This window comes from Protopterus annectens, chromosome 10.part0, assembly GCF_019279795.1.
Source record: "Protopterus annectens isolate FY-2018-M chromosome 10.part0, PAN1.0, whole genome shotgun sequence".
Lineage (NCBI taxonomy): Eukaryota > Metazoa > Chordata > Ceratodontiformes > Protopteridae > Protopterus > Protopterus annectens.
In genome coordinates this window covers 1,284,247,774-1,284,263,525 of record NC_056744.1, presented here as the reverse complement: position 1 = coordinate 1,284,263,525, position 15,752 = coordinate 1,284,247,774, and positions in this window count along the sequence as shown.

Below are 15,752 nucleotides of genomic sequence, written 5' to 3'. Positions count from 1 at the left end.
ACTGTGGTCCAGTACTACATACCACAGAGTGGCCAATACTACTAAACACTTTGTGCCCAGTACTATATAACAGTGTGTCCAGTACTACCTAACACTGTATGCCTAGGACAACATAACACAGAGTGCCCAGTACTATAGAATACTGTGTGCCTAGTAGTGCATAACAGTTTGTGGCCAGTACTACATACACAGTGTACCCACTACTACATACCTAGTACTATTAAACTCTTTGTGCCAAGTACTACATAATACAGCGTGACTAGTACTACATAACAATTTATGCCCAATACTACATAACATTGTATACCTATGACTATATAACAAAGAGTAATCAGTACTACAGAACACTGTGTGCACAGTACTACATAACACTTTGTGTCTAGTACTACATACACAGCATGCAAAATAGTACATAACACAGCATACCCAGCACTACATAATGCAGAGTGACCAGTACTATAAAACAAGGATGCCCAACATGATATAACACTGTTTGCCCAGTAGTACATAACATTGTGTCACCCGAACTACATAACACAATGCACCCAGCACTCCATAACACTGTTTGCCCAGTACTACATAACTTTGTGTCTCCAGTACTACATAACACACTGTGCCCAGCACTAGATAACACTGTTTGCCCAGTACTACATAACACCATGTTCCCAGTGCTACCTAACGCAGCATGCCCAGTACTACATAACACAGAGTGCCCAGTACTACATAACAAGAGTGCACAGCACTACATAACAGTGTGTGCCCAGTACTACATAACACTTCATGTGCAGTACTACATACAAAGCGTGCCAAATACTACATAATATAGCATACCCCGTACAACATAATGCAGAAAGCCCTGTACTATATAACAAGGATGACCAAGATGCTATAACACTGTTTGCCCAATACTTCATAACATTGTGTCTCCAGTACTACATAACACAATGTGCCTAATACTACATAACACTGTAGGTCCAGTACTACATAACACAGCATTCCCAGTACCACATAACACTGCATGTCTAGTACTACAAAACACAGCATGCCCAGTGCTATATAACACTGCGTGTCCTGTACCAGATAACACAGGATAACTAGTACTACATAACACTGTGTGCCCAGTACTACATACCACAGAGTGCCAAGTGCTACATAACACAGTGTGGCAGTACTACATAACACAGCATGCCCAGTACTACATAACACAGAGTGTCCATTACTACTAAACTCTTTGTGCCCAGTACTACATAATACAGCATGCCCAGTGCTTCATAACAATCTATGCACAGTGCTACATAACATTTTATGCACAGTACTACATAACACTGTGCACAGTACTGCATAACACTGTCTGCCCAGTACTATATAATACAGCATGCCCAGTACTACATAACAACGTATGCCTAGTACTACATAACATTGTATGCCTAGGGCTAATAACACAGAGTGCCCAATACTACATAACACTTCATGTCCAGATGTGCCAAATACTACATAACACATTGTACCCAGTACTACATAAAACAGAGTACCTAGTACTATATAACAAGGATGCCCAACATGATGTAACACTGTTTGACCAGTACTACATAACATTGTGTCTCCAGTACTATATAACACAACACACCCAGCACTACATACCACTGTTTGCCCAGTATTAGATAACACAGAGTGCCCAATACTATTAGCAGGCATGCCCAGCACTACATAATAGTGTGTGCCCAGTACCACATAACAGTGTGAGCCCAGTACTACCTAACACAGCATGCCCAGTATTAAACAACACCATATGCCAAGTTTTGCATAACACTGCATGTTCAATACTACATAACACTGCATGCCCAGCACTACATAACACTGTATGTCCAGTACTACATAACACAGCAAGCCCAGTGCTACATAATACAGAGTGCCCAGTATTACATAATGCAGAGTGTCCAGTACTACATAACATTGTGTGCTAGTGCAACTTAACACAGCATGCCCAGTACTACATAACACTGTATCTCCTGTACTACATAACACTGTGCACCCAGTACTACATAACACAGCATGCTCACTACTGCATAACACTGCATGCCCTTTGTGATGTCCCTTCTCTTGTCCAGTAATCAAGGAGCCTCAATCCTCACCACTAGCACCAGTGAGGGATGTACACATTGGGAGGATGACAAGTTCTCACACAGTAAAGCACAATTTCCCTTAGGAGCACACAGAGATCACAGTCAGTCTGGGGCTGGTTTCTCCCTCTTTCTCTAGATCCCCAATAAGATTCCCCACTGGCACAGCTATAGAGTTGAGTCCTTAGCCAGGGTTCCAAGCCAAGTCCTCACAGCACTCTCTCTGTCCAACCAGTGCTACATGTCACTGCCCAAAACACACACACACACACACACACACACACACACACACACACACACACACACACACACACACACACACACACACACACACACACAGTCTTTGAAATTTGATATATACACAAACACACACCTGGGAAAGTTTGGCACAGGTTTACTAGCTATGCCCCCTTCTACTCAGACCATAAGGTAGTTAACACTGCCATATCTCTAAACAAACCACCCACAATTAAAAGTTTTAAATATATTTAATAATAAATAATAAAAGAACAAGACAATATTGAATAACTCAGTACAGTGACTACAGAGTTCAGAATCACAAGAAATATTTTAAAACAACATTGCAGGACATTCTTACATAAATACAGAAAACATCTAAACTAATTTTTACTATATTCCTATCTATATCTAAGAGAAATTACTGTAATATAGTTACTTACTATTAGCAAGGCAAGTGTTGATGAGAGGATGTTTCCAGGCCCAAAGACAAATACAAAATGTAGACTCACTCTCTGAGACAGTTCTTAAATTAATAATACACATTACTGCTGGGTTAGTTGGGATTACATCACTCTTTGTCACCTGCCTTCAGTTCCCAGGTTAACAGAAACTTAGAATTTAGCACCTCTGTGTCAGAGGTACATATCACTCAGAAGTTTGCCTAGAACTGGAAGTCGTAAAACAGTTAAACACTTTTACATTTGAAACCTAGTAATTATTTTTGATTCAAGACAACAGGAAAAACTCTAACTCTATGCATTCTGTCTTCTCTGAGCTAAAACAGAGATAACAGAATCATAAAATAATTTCCACTTATTTTCTTGAAGTTTTGCAAGTTAACTCTGTATGTTCCAGCTTCTACTATTAAAACACACATTTGCACAGGTATATAGTTTATACATATTTTTGCTCTTTTCCAGCAGGGCACACTGTGGTTACATTCTTGAAGTTCAGTACATAACATACAGTTCAACACACATTTCTGCACCAGTAGTTTAATATACACATAGCATATATTTCTCTTACATTTGTAAGACAAGATTATGGATTGTGCCAGTATTAACAAATGACATATGATTATTTACAAAATTCCAGATTGCTGGGCTGGCAGCCTCAGAATTGCCACCCCCCCCCCTTGAAAACTCAAGCTAGTTTTTTCAAAGGATCCTTGAGGAAACATTGCTTGAGAGGGATGATCCTATCTGGGAATACCTTACTGCATTCCCTGTCTTGAGTGCCCATCTGCATTGGCATTGTTAACCCCACTGTGGTGCTGCACTGTCATATCATATGCTTGCAACCCTAGGCTCCACCTTAGTAACTTGGCATTTTGCTGGCTGGCTCAATGTAGCTATGTTAAGGGATTGAGGTCTGTAACTACAGTGCATTTCCTTTCATACAGATAAGGCTGAAGTTTCTGCAGTGCCCACACTATGGCTAGACATTCCTTTTCTACAGCTGCATGGCATTCCTCCCTAGGTTGCAGCTATGACTGAGATATACCACTGGGTGCTCTTCTCCCTCTGAGGAAATCTGGCTAAGTACAACCCCTAAGCATCCATGTGCACAACAATTTTTTGTTGCAATATGGGCTGTTTAATACAGGGGGTACTCCCAAAGCTCTTTTAAGCTTCTGGAATGCCTGCTCACATGCTGGGGTCCACACTAACTTATCTGGCCTGTTTTTCTTTGTCAGATCTGTGAAGGGAGCAGCTATGGTATTATAACTGGTGATGAACTTTCTGTAGTACCCTGCTGTCCCTAAGAATGCCCTAACCTGCTTTTTGGTAACAGGGCAGGCCATGACTGAATGGCTACCACTTTGGCAGGTTCTGGACTGATCTTGCCACTCCCTGCTCTATGTCCCAGGTAGGAGACATCTGCCATACCCACCTGACATTTGCTGGGCTTAATGGTCAACCCTGTCCTCTGTAGTCTGTCCAGTACCTCCCTGACATGCTAAGGTGCTCCTGACAGGAATGGCTGTAGATGGAAATATCATCTAGGTAAGCAAGGGCAAAATCTACTTCTCCTGCTAGGATGCAATCTACCAGCCTCTGGAAAGTTGCTGGATCAATTTCATCCCAAAATGACATATTTGTGAACTCATACAAGCAAAAAGGAGTCACGAAGGCTGACCTCTATCTAGCACTGGGAGTCAAGGGCACCTGCCAGTACACCTTGGTAAGATCAATGGTGGTAAGATACTTAGCCCCACCCAGCTGCTCTAGGACTTCATCTGCCCTAGGCATGGGTAAGCATCTGATGCTTTGTGACTATTTAATTTCCTGTAGTCCACACATAACCTGGTGCTGCCATCCATTTTGGTACCAGCACCACTGGGGAGACCTTGGGACTGATGGACTCCTTAACTGCCCCTAGTTCCAACATTTCCTGTATCTCCTCCCTCAGAACCTGTTTGACTCTTTCAGGCACCCTATAAGAGGCCTGCCTAATTGGCCTTTGGGGTCCTCTATCAACATGGTGATGCACAAGGTGAGTGCGCCATAGTTTCCCAGTGAACATGTCCCCAAACTCCTGTAACACTGCTTGGATTTCTTGAACCTGGGTAGGGGATAGCTGCTGGGACATTGCTACCCCTTCCACTGAGGTGTCAGTCCAAGCCTCACTGAGGAGCTCAGTCACCAGATCCCCCCTCAGACTCCTCCTGCAATATGTTGTAAATACCCCGCATAAGGGCCTCCCTATCATGATAAGGTTTCAACATGTTAACATGGTACAATTTGTACCCCTGTCTCCTGCCTAGCAGTTCTACCATGTAGTTAACATCACCAACCTTCCTTACCACCTTGTAAGGTCCCTCCCAAGCTGCCAGAAGCTTGTTGTGTCTGACAGGAATGAGAACCATTACCTGTTGCCCCACAGCATACTCTCTAGCTCCAGCATTCCTGTCATACCAGACTTTTTTCTGCTGTTGGGCTTCTGCCAAGTTCTTCTGGGCCAATCCCATAAGTTCCCTGAGCCGTGTCTTGAGGTTTAGGACATATGCCACAACAGACTCATTGTGGGATTCACACTCATCCTCCCACTCATCTCAAAACAATCTAGAGGTCCCCTCAACCTATGCCCATACAACAACTCAAAGGGTGAAAAACTGTGGATTCCTGAGGAACCTCTCTGTAAGCAAACAACAGATGGGGCAAATATTTGTCCCAGTCCCTCTTAAACTGGTCTGCAAATGCTCATAGCATCATCGTGAGTGTAAAGGTTAAGCTCTCAAAAAGGCCATTAGTCTGGAGATGGTAGGGGTGGTTCAGGGTTTAGGTGCTTCACCCCACAGTACTTCCACAGACAAGCCAATAGGTCTGACATGAAATTGGCACCCCTGTCAGTCAATATTTCTTTTGGGAAACCTACCCCGCTGAAAATCTCTGACAAAGCATTTGTCACCTTTTCTGCCTCAATGGAGCCACTGCCTCAGGGTATCTGATAGCATAATCTACTACCACTAGGATATACTTTATTGCTGTGGAACTTGGAGTACTCAGAGGCCCCACAATATCCATAGCTACCCTCTAAAATGGCTCCCCAATCACAAGCCAAGGTATCAAAGGAGCTTTCACCTTGTCTCCTGCCTTGCCTACCTTTTGGCACTACTCACAGGTCCTGCAGTACCTGGCTACATATCTGGAAATCCCAGGCCAATACAAGTTCTGCATAATACTTCTCTTTGTATGTTTTATGCCCATATGACCTGCAAAGGGAATATCATGAGCTATGGCAAGAAGTGCCAGATGGTAGGCTCTGGGCACTACTTCACATTCTATCCCTCCCTCATAGGTTCACTCTCTATACAGTAACCCTTTGTCCCAGTATACAGATTTCCCCTTCCCTTGAGAATCAGGTACCTCACTAGCTACCTCCCTCAGGCCTTGTAATGTAGGGTCTGAGATCTGAGCCTGTCTCAACTTTCTCTTTGTAACCCTTCCCAGCTCCCCTGCCACAGGAAGTCTAGTATTCTCTGACAGCAGTGCCTCACTGTCAGCCTGGATACTACTACTCGCATCTGCCCTTGCAGCCAAGGGAACATCAGTACCTACAAACAGCTGTGGCTCACCTTCAGTCTCACTGCTACAGGATAGCTCCCTCCTCGAAGTAACCACCTCACCAATCCTGGCTGCAAGTGTGTGGTCTGTCTGGGTCTCCAGCAGGTTACCAGATCCACATGCTTGTATCCAAGCCTGACTGTGTGCAACTGCATGCACCCACTGTACTGCATTATCAAAACCATTCCCTATCAGGACATCTGCAGGGATATTCTCACACACACCTACTTGCTGGCTTCCCTGTCCACTCTCCCAGTCAAGGTGAACCCTAGCCAAAGGTATTTGGAATGGGGTCCCTCCTAAAACTCTGACTGGAGTAGACTGCTCAAGCAAGTAGTGTTCCAATGTAACCATTGCAGGCTTCACAATAGTTATGTCAGAGGCTGTGTCTCTCTTGGTAATGGTCTCTTTCCCATTCAGTAAGATAGGATATAACCTCTTCTGATAGTTTGGTACCCTTGTTGTCTTGAGACAACTTACTGCTGGCATTTTGTCATTCCCACTTACTGGCTCTCCAATCTTTTGTTCCTCACCTTACCTCGGTGGACATCTATATGCTACACGACCCAACTGGTTGCATTTAAAACATTTATCCCTTGACCTGGATGTGTATCTGGACTAGTGACTTCCCCTGATACTGGCAGACATTGTTTGGGAAGTCTGGGCTGCCCACCATGGGTTCCTTTAGACCCATCAGCAGCACTGGATGTCTCTTTCCTGTGCAGTGATGCCTTCCTTGCTAGGTATAGTTCTCTTTTCTTCCCCAGATCATCTACAGTAGTGCATTGTCTATCAGCTAACTAGATTCTCATGTCCTCAGACAAAGTGCTAAAGGCGTATTCCCCTCAGCAAAAGGTCTGCCAGTCCTTCAAAAGTGGTAACCTGCATGCACTCACCCACCTGTGAAAATAAGTGCTTAGTTCAGCAACATATTCACACACACTTCATCTGCCTTGGGTCTATGCTCACTAAACTTTTTCCTATAAGCATCAGGTGTTAACTTAAAATATTCTAAAAAACAGTTCTTTACAACACTGTAATCTAAACAATCAGTATCAGACAGTTTGAACATTATAGTTGCAGCTTTATCATGGAGTAAGTGTGTCAGGAACTGTACCCAGAGTCCTTGGTCAACATTATACTGTTTACATACCCTCTCAAACATATGAATAAAACTATCAAACTTATCCCCCTCTGTAAATCATGGAAGAAATTTACTGACTTTTGTTGCTTCTGGAATTCGAGTACTCCTTTCCCCATTACCTCTATGACTCTGGCAAAGAGTGAGCACCTCCTTTTCATGTTGCCTCTGCTTCTTTCTCCTCAGTGTCCAGGTGTCACAGTTTCTCATTTTCCGCAGCCTTCTCACATTGCAGTTTCTCATTTTCCTCAGTCTTTAGATGCCTCAGTCTCTCTGCTGCCTCTATTTCCAAATGCATGGCCTCTAGCTCAAGTCTCTTCAACTCCAGATGGATTTTTAAGTCCTCCATGGAAAGATTGAGCTGTCCAATTTCTGAGAGTTGTACATCTCCACAGCCAGTCTGATTGTCCCACCTGGTTGTTATTCTGTGATACAGCTGTTACTAAAGCTGCAATTGTGTCTGCTTTAGTCAGGTTGGCATGCACCAGTCCTTTAGCCTGGCACAACTCAGCCAACTGGCTCCTTGTCAGCTTGCCATACTCCTCTGCTGACATGCTTGCCTGTTCTCCCTGACTAACTATGCTAACAAAAAAATTGTGATATGAACTCTGAATGTTCACTGCGTGGCTGATTGAGAGTACAAACACCTTCAGTGACCACTGTACACAGGCTACAGGAATTCAATATCCACACCACTACAAGCCAATTAATATATGATGTGACTATCTCACCACAGTCAACCAATTAATATGTGATGTGGCTATCCCACCACTGCCAAAGAATTAATGCACTGACCCAGTAATCAAGGAGCCTCAACCCTCACCACTAGCACCAGTGAGGGAGGATGACAAGTACACACACAGTAAAGTACAATTTCCCTTAAGAGCACACAGAGATCACAGTCAGCCTGGGGATAGTTTCTCCCTCTTTCTTCAGATCCCCAGTAAGTCTCCCCATGGGCACAGCTATAGAGTCGAGTCCTTAGCCAGGATTCCAAGCCAAGTTCTCCCAGCAGTGTCTCTCTGTCCAACCAGTGTTTTGTGTCCCTACCCAAGTAGCTCACACACGCGCACACACACACACACACACACACACACACACACACACACACACACACACACACACACACACACACTTTGAGATCCGATTTATTCACACACACACACCTGGGAAAGGATGGCACAGGTTTACTAGCTATGCCCCCTTCTTCCCAGACCATAAGGTAGTTAGCACTGCCACAGGAACCCCTTATCAGCTACTTTAAGGCCCTTCCGAAAGGGTGACCAATGTTACTGTGTAATGGTACTGTTATCTAAATGGTGTGACCATTACTTTCAAGGCTATTTAGGAGTGGCCTGCACAGTGTCACCAACTACATATGCAAGTACTCTCAGAGCTTAAATATCTCTCAACAAATCAGCCACAATTAAAAGGTTTAAATATATTTAATAATAAATAATAAAAGAACAAGACAATATTCAATAACTCAACACAGTGACTACAGACTTCAGAATCACAGGAAGTATTTTAAAACAACATTGCAGGACAGTCTCACATAAATACAGAAAACATCTAAACTGCTCTTTACTATATTCCTATCTATCTCTAAGAGAAAGTACTGTACTCTAATTATTTACTATTAGCAAGGTAGGTGCTGATGAGAGGATGTTTCCAGGTCCAAAGACAAAAACAAAATGCACAGACTCACTCCTTGATATAGTTCTTAAATTAATAATATACATTACTGCTGGGTTAGCTGGGATGACATCACTCGTTGTCACCTGCCTTCAGTTCCCAGGTTAACAGAAACTTAGAATTTAGCACCTCTGTGTCAGACATACATATCTCTTAGATGTTTACCTAGAACTGGAAGTCGTAAAACAGTTAAACACTTTTACATTTGAAACCTACCCCCTGATTTAGCAAGCCCTGCACAGTGAGAAGGAACAGTGCAGGTGCTCCAGGAGAAAATATGCCCGCTGTGCGATCCAGGAATAAGCTGCAGGGATGTGCATGAGCGCTCCTGCACTATTCCTGCACAGACGCAGCTCCTGTATGCAAATTACCCCATTTGCAGGTGAAAGCCACACAAATAAGGTGAATTTGCAATCCAGGAAGATGGCAGACGGTTGTGCAGGACTAGTGTAATCTGCAGAAATGTACTCGGGTAGTAATCAAGTACATTTCTGCATACTACAAAACAGAGCCATGACAGCACCAAATAAAGGATGTATATAACGTGTGAACCATGCCAATGGCCATTGGCATGGAAAACAGTTTCAAAAATTTAAAAAAAAATTGTAATTCTTTTTAGCTGATTATTGCTGTTTAAGCGTAGGGCAGCAGCTCGCAAATGGGATCGGGCCGAAAATATAAAAAAAAAACTGAAATAAGCATTCTAACCAAAATCACTATTTTGCCATTATACTCAATGGCAGGCAGAAGACAACATGGCCAGTGAATAGAGGTTGCTAGGGGGGGAGGCTCAGTCTGGGACCTGTAACTATGCATTAGCAGGCAATCCTATGCAAATGAGGGGAATGATACTGACTCACAGATCTCCCCTCAATGCTAGTCAGCACCCAACTGTGTAAGTGCAGGAATAGCATGGTTCAAGCCTAAGATTTAGCTGACATCATAGGGGGGGTGTTAGGCATACTGTAAGCGAATTAGAGTCCTGTGGCAAGCAAGGGGGGGTGTCTAAGACTGCCTAGCACTCTTTACATTGCCTAAGTGGGTGTATGCACCGGGTTTTAAAAGAAAAAAAAGTAAACCAGGAAATAGCAGCTCCATGCACATTTGAGCACTGTGTTTGCATGGCACACCACTGGGCTTAAACAGGAAGGCAATGGGAAGGGAAAACAGCAGTAGGAAGGTAATCAAGAAGAAATAGCATAGCTGTCAGGTAAAATGTATCAGAATCAGTCAATTACACAGGCAGCAGCCCAGCCCAGCCCAGAACACTACTATAAACTATGAAAACACCTTTCCCCCTGTTTTTTTCCACATACTCTACACCACCAGTGTATAGAAGTGGGGAAATTTTAACAAACAAAAACAACAAAATGATAGGGGCTGCAGCAGCTATCATACATCAACATGTGGAAGAGGCTGAGGGTGGTGAGGATGAGAATGCTGTTGACCATCCCACAGTGAGGAGATGGAGAAGAGTGTACAGACATAGGGTAACCTACCAGGGGCTACATGAGCTGAAGATAGTGGAGCACTATAGGGTGGACAGGGACCTCTTACAGCAAATTGTTGAGCTGTGCCAACCACGCCTGACACACAGAACTAACAGAGGGAAACCCATCCCAGTGGATACCAAGGTATGTATAGGCCTAAGAATACTAGCCACAGGTACCTCCCAAAGACCAACTGGGGATATCATGGGGAACTTACAGGCATCAATGTCCAGGGTACTCCATCAGTTCCTGAATGCATGTCAGCATGTATATTTCCCCAACACCCATGAGACGTTGGCCAGCAATATGCATCTCTTCGACCAAATAGCAGAATAGCTTGAGGTAGTGGGTGCTATAGACTGCACACACATATGCATCAAAGCCCCACCTGGTGAGCAGGGTAGGGTCTACATCAACTGCAAGGGCTTCCCCTCCATCAACTGCCAGGTCGTGTGTGATGCCCAGGGCATTATAATGAATGTGTGTGCTGGCTGCCCTTGAAGCTGTCATGACTCCCACATCTGGCATCTGACACAGCTATACCAAAGATTTGCCAATGGTGACATCCCTTACGGTCACCTAGTGGGAGATGCTGGTTACAGACAGGAGCCCTGGCTGATGACACCCATCAGAAATGCACACACACCAGAACAAGAACTCCGTAATAAGGCACACGCACAGACCAGAATTATAATAGAGCGTGTGTTTGGGATCCTCAAGTCATGGTTCTGGTGCCTGGACACATCCGGTGGAGCCTTGCAGTACTCACCAGCTACATGTACTCAAACTGTCATCGTATGTACCATGCTACACAATATGATCCTGCAGAAACAGCTGCAGCAGGAGCAGCACGGGGCAGGGCCACACAGCCCCCCACCATTGCCAAGGCCTGCACAGGCACAGAGTGACTCAGAGGAGGAATAACCTGAGCCTGCCCCAGTAGGCAGAAGGAGGCATGCCCAGTATGCCCTGGCCTTGGCAAAGAGACAATGCATAGCACATACACTGACACAGTAGGGACCCAGGGAATGACACCTCTCTCTGACTCACACATACAGTAAACAGGATGCCAAACATGACACTACCTGTGTTCAAGCATGTATAGGGAGTGTACTATGTGCATCCAACATAGGCAGCCCTTCAGCACCATCCTCAATACTTGCACAGCCACAAGGTAAGTCACTCTTCTTACCAGTTGCTGAATGGAGTAGTATGTGTTGTTACTTGTGTCTATGGTATAGATGTGAGCATGCAAGGGAATTGGGTGGCTGAATGGGATGCCAGCAGATAGTAGACACCTATAGTGGCAGCATGAGATCCATAACCAATACTGGTGCCACCATAGTAGCCAGTACTACACATGGTGACAAAACCCACTGCAGGAAATGTGCTGGGCCACATGTGTGTCCATATGACACACACATGCCAGTCAGGGAGGCTCACATACTGAACAACAGTCTCAGCCAGTAGGACAGATGTAGACAAACACAAACAAAGGATGTGCTAAGGCCGCTGAATGATGGCTATGGGTAACCCCCCCCAGCCTACACAGACAGACTACATCAGGTCAAGCACTGGGATGTTAGTTCTGAAGGGTAAGAAGTCTGAAACTGATATGTAGGTCAATCAAACCAAATATATGCCTCTAGTCAGCATGATAGGTGAGAATACAGAATGAAATGGAGTACCTGACATACCAGTAAAGTCATAGCAAAGGTGTGCCCCACCATCCTACGTAGAAATGTAATAACAGTCAGGTGTGCCCCCCCAATCCTATGTAGAAATGTAGTAACAGTCAAGTGTGCCCCTCAATCCGATGTAGACACGTAGTAACAGTCAGGTGTGCCCCCCCAATCCTAGGTAGAAATGTAGTAACAGTCTGGTGTGCCCCCCAATCTGATTTAGACATGTAGTAACAGTCAGGTGTGCCCCCAATCCTATGTCAAAATGTAGTAAGATGTATGTTTAGGTATAATACCACTGGAGCACAGATTACCTGAGGTGGCCAAGGATAGATTGTAGCATTAGTACAATATGTAGGTATGTGTGTGTTAGGTTGGTGTGTGTTACATATTGTGTGAGAGTGGTCAGTATGTATGCATGGTGAGGTTTGTCCTTGTGGCCATTGCCCAGTACTGCCAATGACAGGGCCAAGTCCTCACAACTGCAGTGCCAAACACAATGCTTCCCAGTATAACACATTCTAGCAGTAAGCCATTGTAAATGTATGGAGGTAATATGTGTCACCATCTGAAAGATGGACATGGAATGACTGTTAGGCCAGATATGCAAGCAGTACACAGGGGAAAGTACCCCAGGCAGACAGTGTATAATATGTAACCATTAAATGGACACACCCTTGGAACTGTACATAAATGTTTGCAGCACATTATCTGGGCTAGTAGTAGGGAATACCGATGTCGTCAGGCCAAATACTTGCAGAACACAAAGGTCATAGGACTGATGTATTGAGAAACAGCTGATGTCCCTGCACAAGCCAGCATAAGTGGAATGGCCCATGCATATCTGTGAGTCAGATTCAAGTATTGTCCATAGCACACATGCACCCAGCTCACCCAACCACCACCCACAGGTACCTCTCCGGTCTTATCCCTGCTGTTGGGAATGGGTACAATATGACCCCCACCTGTGTATGGCAATAGCAAAAGAATGCAGCATGCAGTGCAAGTGTCCCATTCAGCTGTGTCCCTAGCTGTAAGCAGCACCCTGCCAGCATCCACACCACTTGGTCAATACTGACAGAAAGTATTGGCATGAACACCTAGCACACCTACCCTGTCACCCCAGGGGAATATACTGTATTGCGTCTGGGACTGTAGTTCTGGCAGAATACAACAGCTTGCTACAGCTGGCCTGCATCACTACCAAATGGCCTACAGTCCTCTGCCAAAGACCTGTGTCTTACCCGTACTGTCAATGTATGTTATGTCATGGACTTCCAAATAACATAACACAGTCCAAAAAACCCATATGCAAGGCCATGTGGACAAACCGCAGTAACATGTCCACCATGTCCCACTGCATGAACTGTAGACCAACACCAATATACTGCTGTGATGAGATGATAACTATAAGGAAAGTATCAGCGAATGTTTGCATAATGTATGGAAGAGAATAGAATAATAGGGTCTATATTAAATCACCGAATGCTTAAAAAAGCAAACAGTGATTGATTGACCCTATATAAGTGAAAGCTTACAATGTCAAAGTGTCAGAACAGTGATTTTTTTCCAAGGGAAAAATCACTGTTCCAACCAAAAAAAAAAATTCAATTTCAAACATTACATTAAGTGGGAGTATTCACACTCTACACCCCCCTACTTAAATATACCAACTCTGAGACCGCACTACGGTGCCAAAAATGGCAAAGTACCAAAGCAGCCAAGCAAATTCTTTCCCTGCTTTGATATTTTGCATTTTCAGCCTTTTAAATTCGACCAAGACGTATTTGAAAGAATGCGTCTTCGGTCTTCTAATATAGACCTGATTAATAGGGGTGGGGTGGGAGTATGGGCAGCATGGAATGTGCGAAGCCCGAAACACAGCCATGTGCACATACTATCCCTGGCTGCAAACACAAGAATGGGTGGCTACAAACCTGCTTGTAAACTCAATAGGGGTAATGTCCTGTCTTATGACCCTTGCCTCTGAGTAACCTGTGTAAATCTGTACAGCTGTGAGGTATTGCAACAGCAAGATAAGGCCATACTGTCATGCTGATGGATGTACAAGTATGGGATCCTCTGCCACCACTGTGCCAAGGTGCTGAGCCAGTAGCAAAGACCCATCAGCAAGTGTCTGCAGCTCCCCCCCCATAATGGCATTAGTTTGCATGAATATGTAGGCTTTTGACCACAATACTGGACACATCTGCATTCACCATGTGTTCCCCAGGACATCACTGTGAGCAAAAATGTCTACCTGACAGTACTTGATGACATAAAACATCACAGTGTATAACAGTACACATGTCTGAATATATCTGCTAACACCAGGACCATGTAGCAGAAGCAGCACAGACACAGTTACCTACAGTACCCACTATCCCTTGCCCAGTTTGACCCCATATTGTCAACTGATCTACAGATATCCTGCAGAAACAGTTTGCTAGCTGTAGGTGTAGAACACAAAAGTCTGCATTGGAGTACAATCTACCTGGAATGGATCCACACATTCAATACAGGAGGGCATAATGGGCATGCTTCCACACTTGGAGAAATGAAGGCAATGTCAGACAACAAAATACTGAAGGGTCATACTGGGCATGCTCACAAACTTAAAGAAATGAAGCCCATGTCTAGCAACAACAGTGGACCATACATATCTGACAGTTGCAGATGTTAGTGCATACACTCCTCAGTATGCACCAGTCATTCTTTGCACACACATTGGATAGGAATACACACATATATCCAAGGACAACACACTATAATATGATAAAAGTACACATACATAGATGTGTGGAAGAGAGTGACAGTGACAAAGAGCCTTCCATCATGAGGCCTGTCCCACCCAGCACACAGCCAAATGGCTACAACCACATGGTGTGTAAATGTCACTCACCATAGACATTTGCCTCTGGAATCCCTCAGCATTATCAACTTTGTGGTGCCAGTGCTAACTTTGCAACATGACTGGGCAAGGCAGTAGTCATCTAGCAGTTATATACAAGTACCTGTGTGTGCCTGAGTGTGGTGTGTCTGCCTCTAGATGAATGGGCTATGGCCCATGCACACACACTGCCCTCCCCATTGCCCTACTATGGCAATCCTGCTGATGTCAGTCACTTTGAAATACACCTTTGGAGAAGGGATCACCCAGTAATTTCTGTGGCGCATCCTATAACTGCGCAATGCTCTAGTGTGATAAACTAGTTAGGTAAGAGCTCTAATAGATTCATAGATTCATAGATTAGTACTAAGCTAACTGCTCTTGTGAGCCTTTTTAAGCCTAGCCAATTATCTCTTGTGAGACTCAA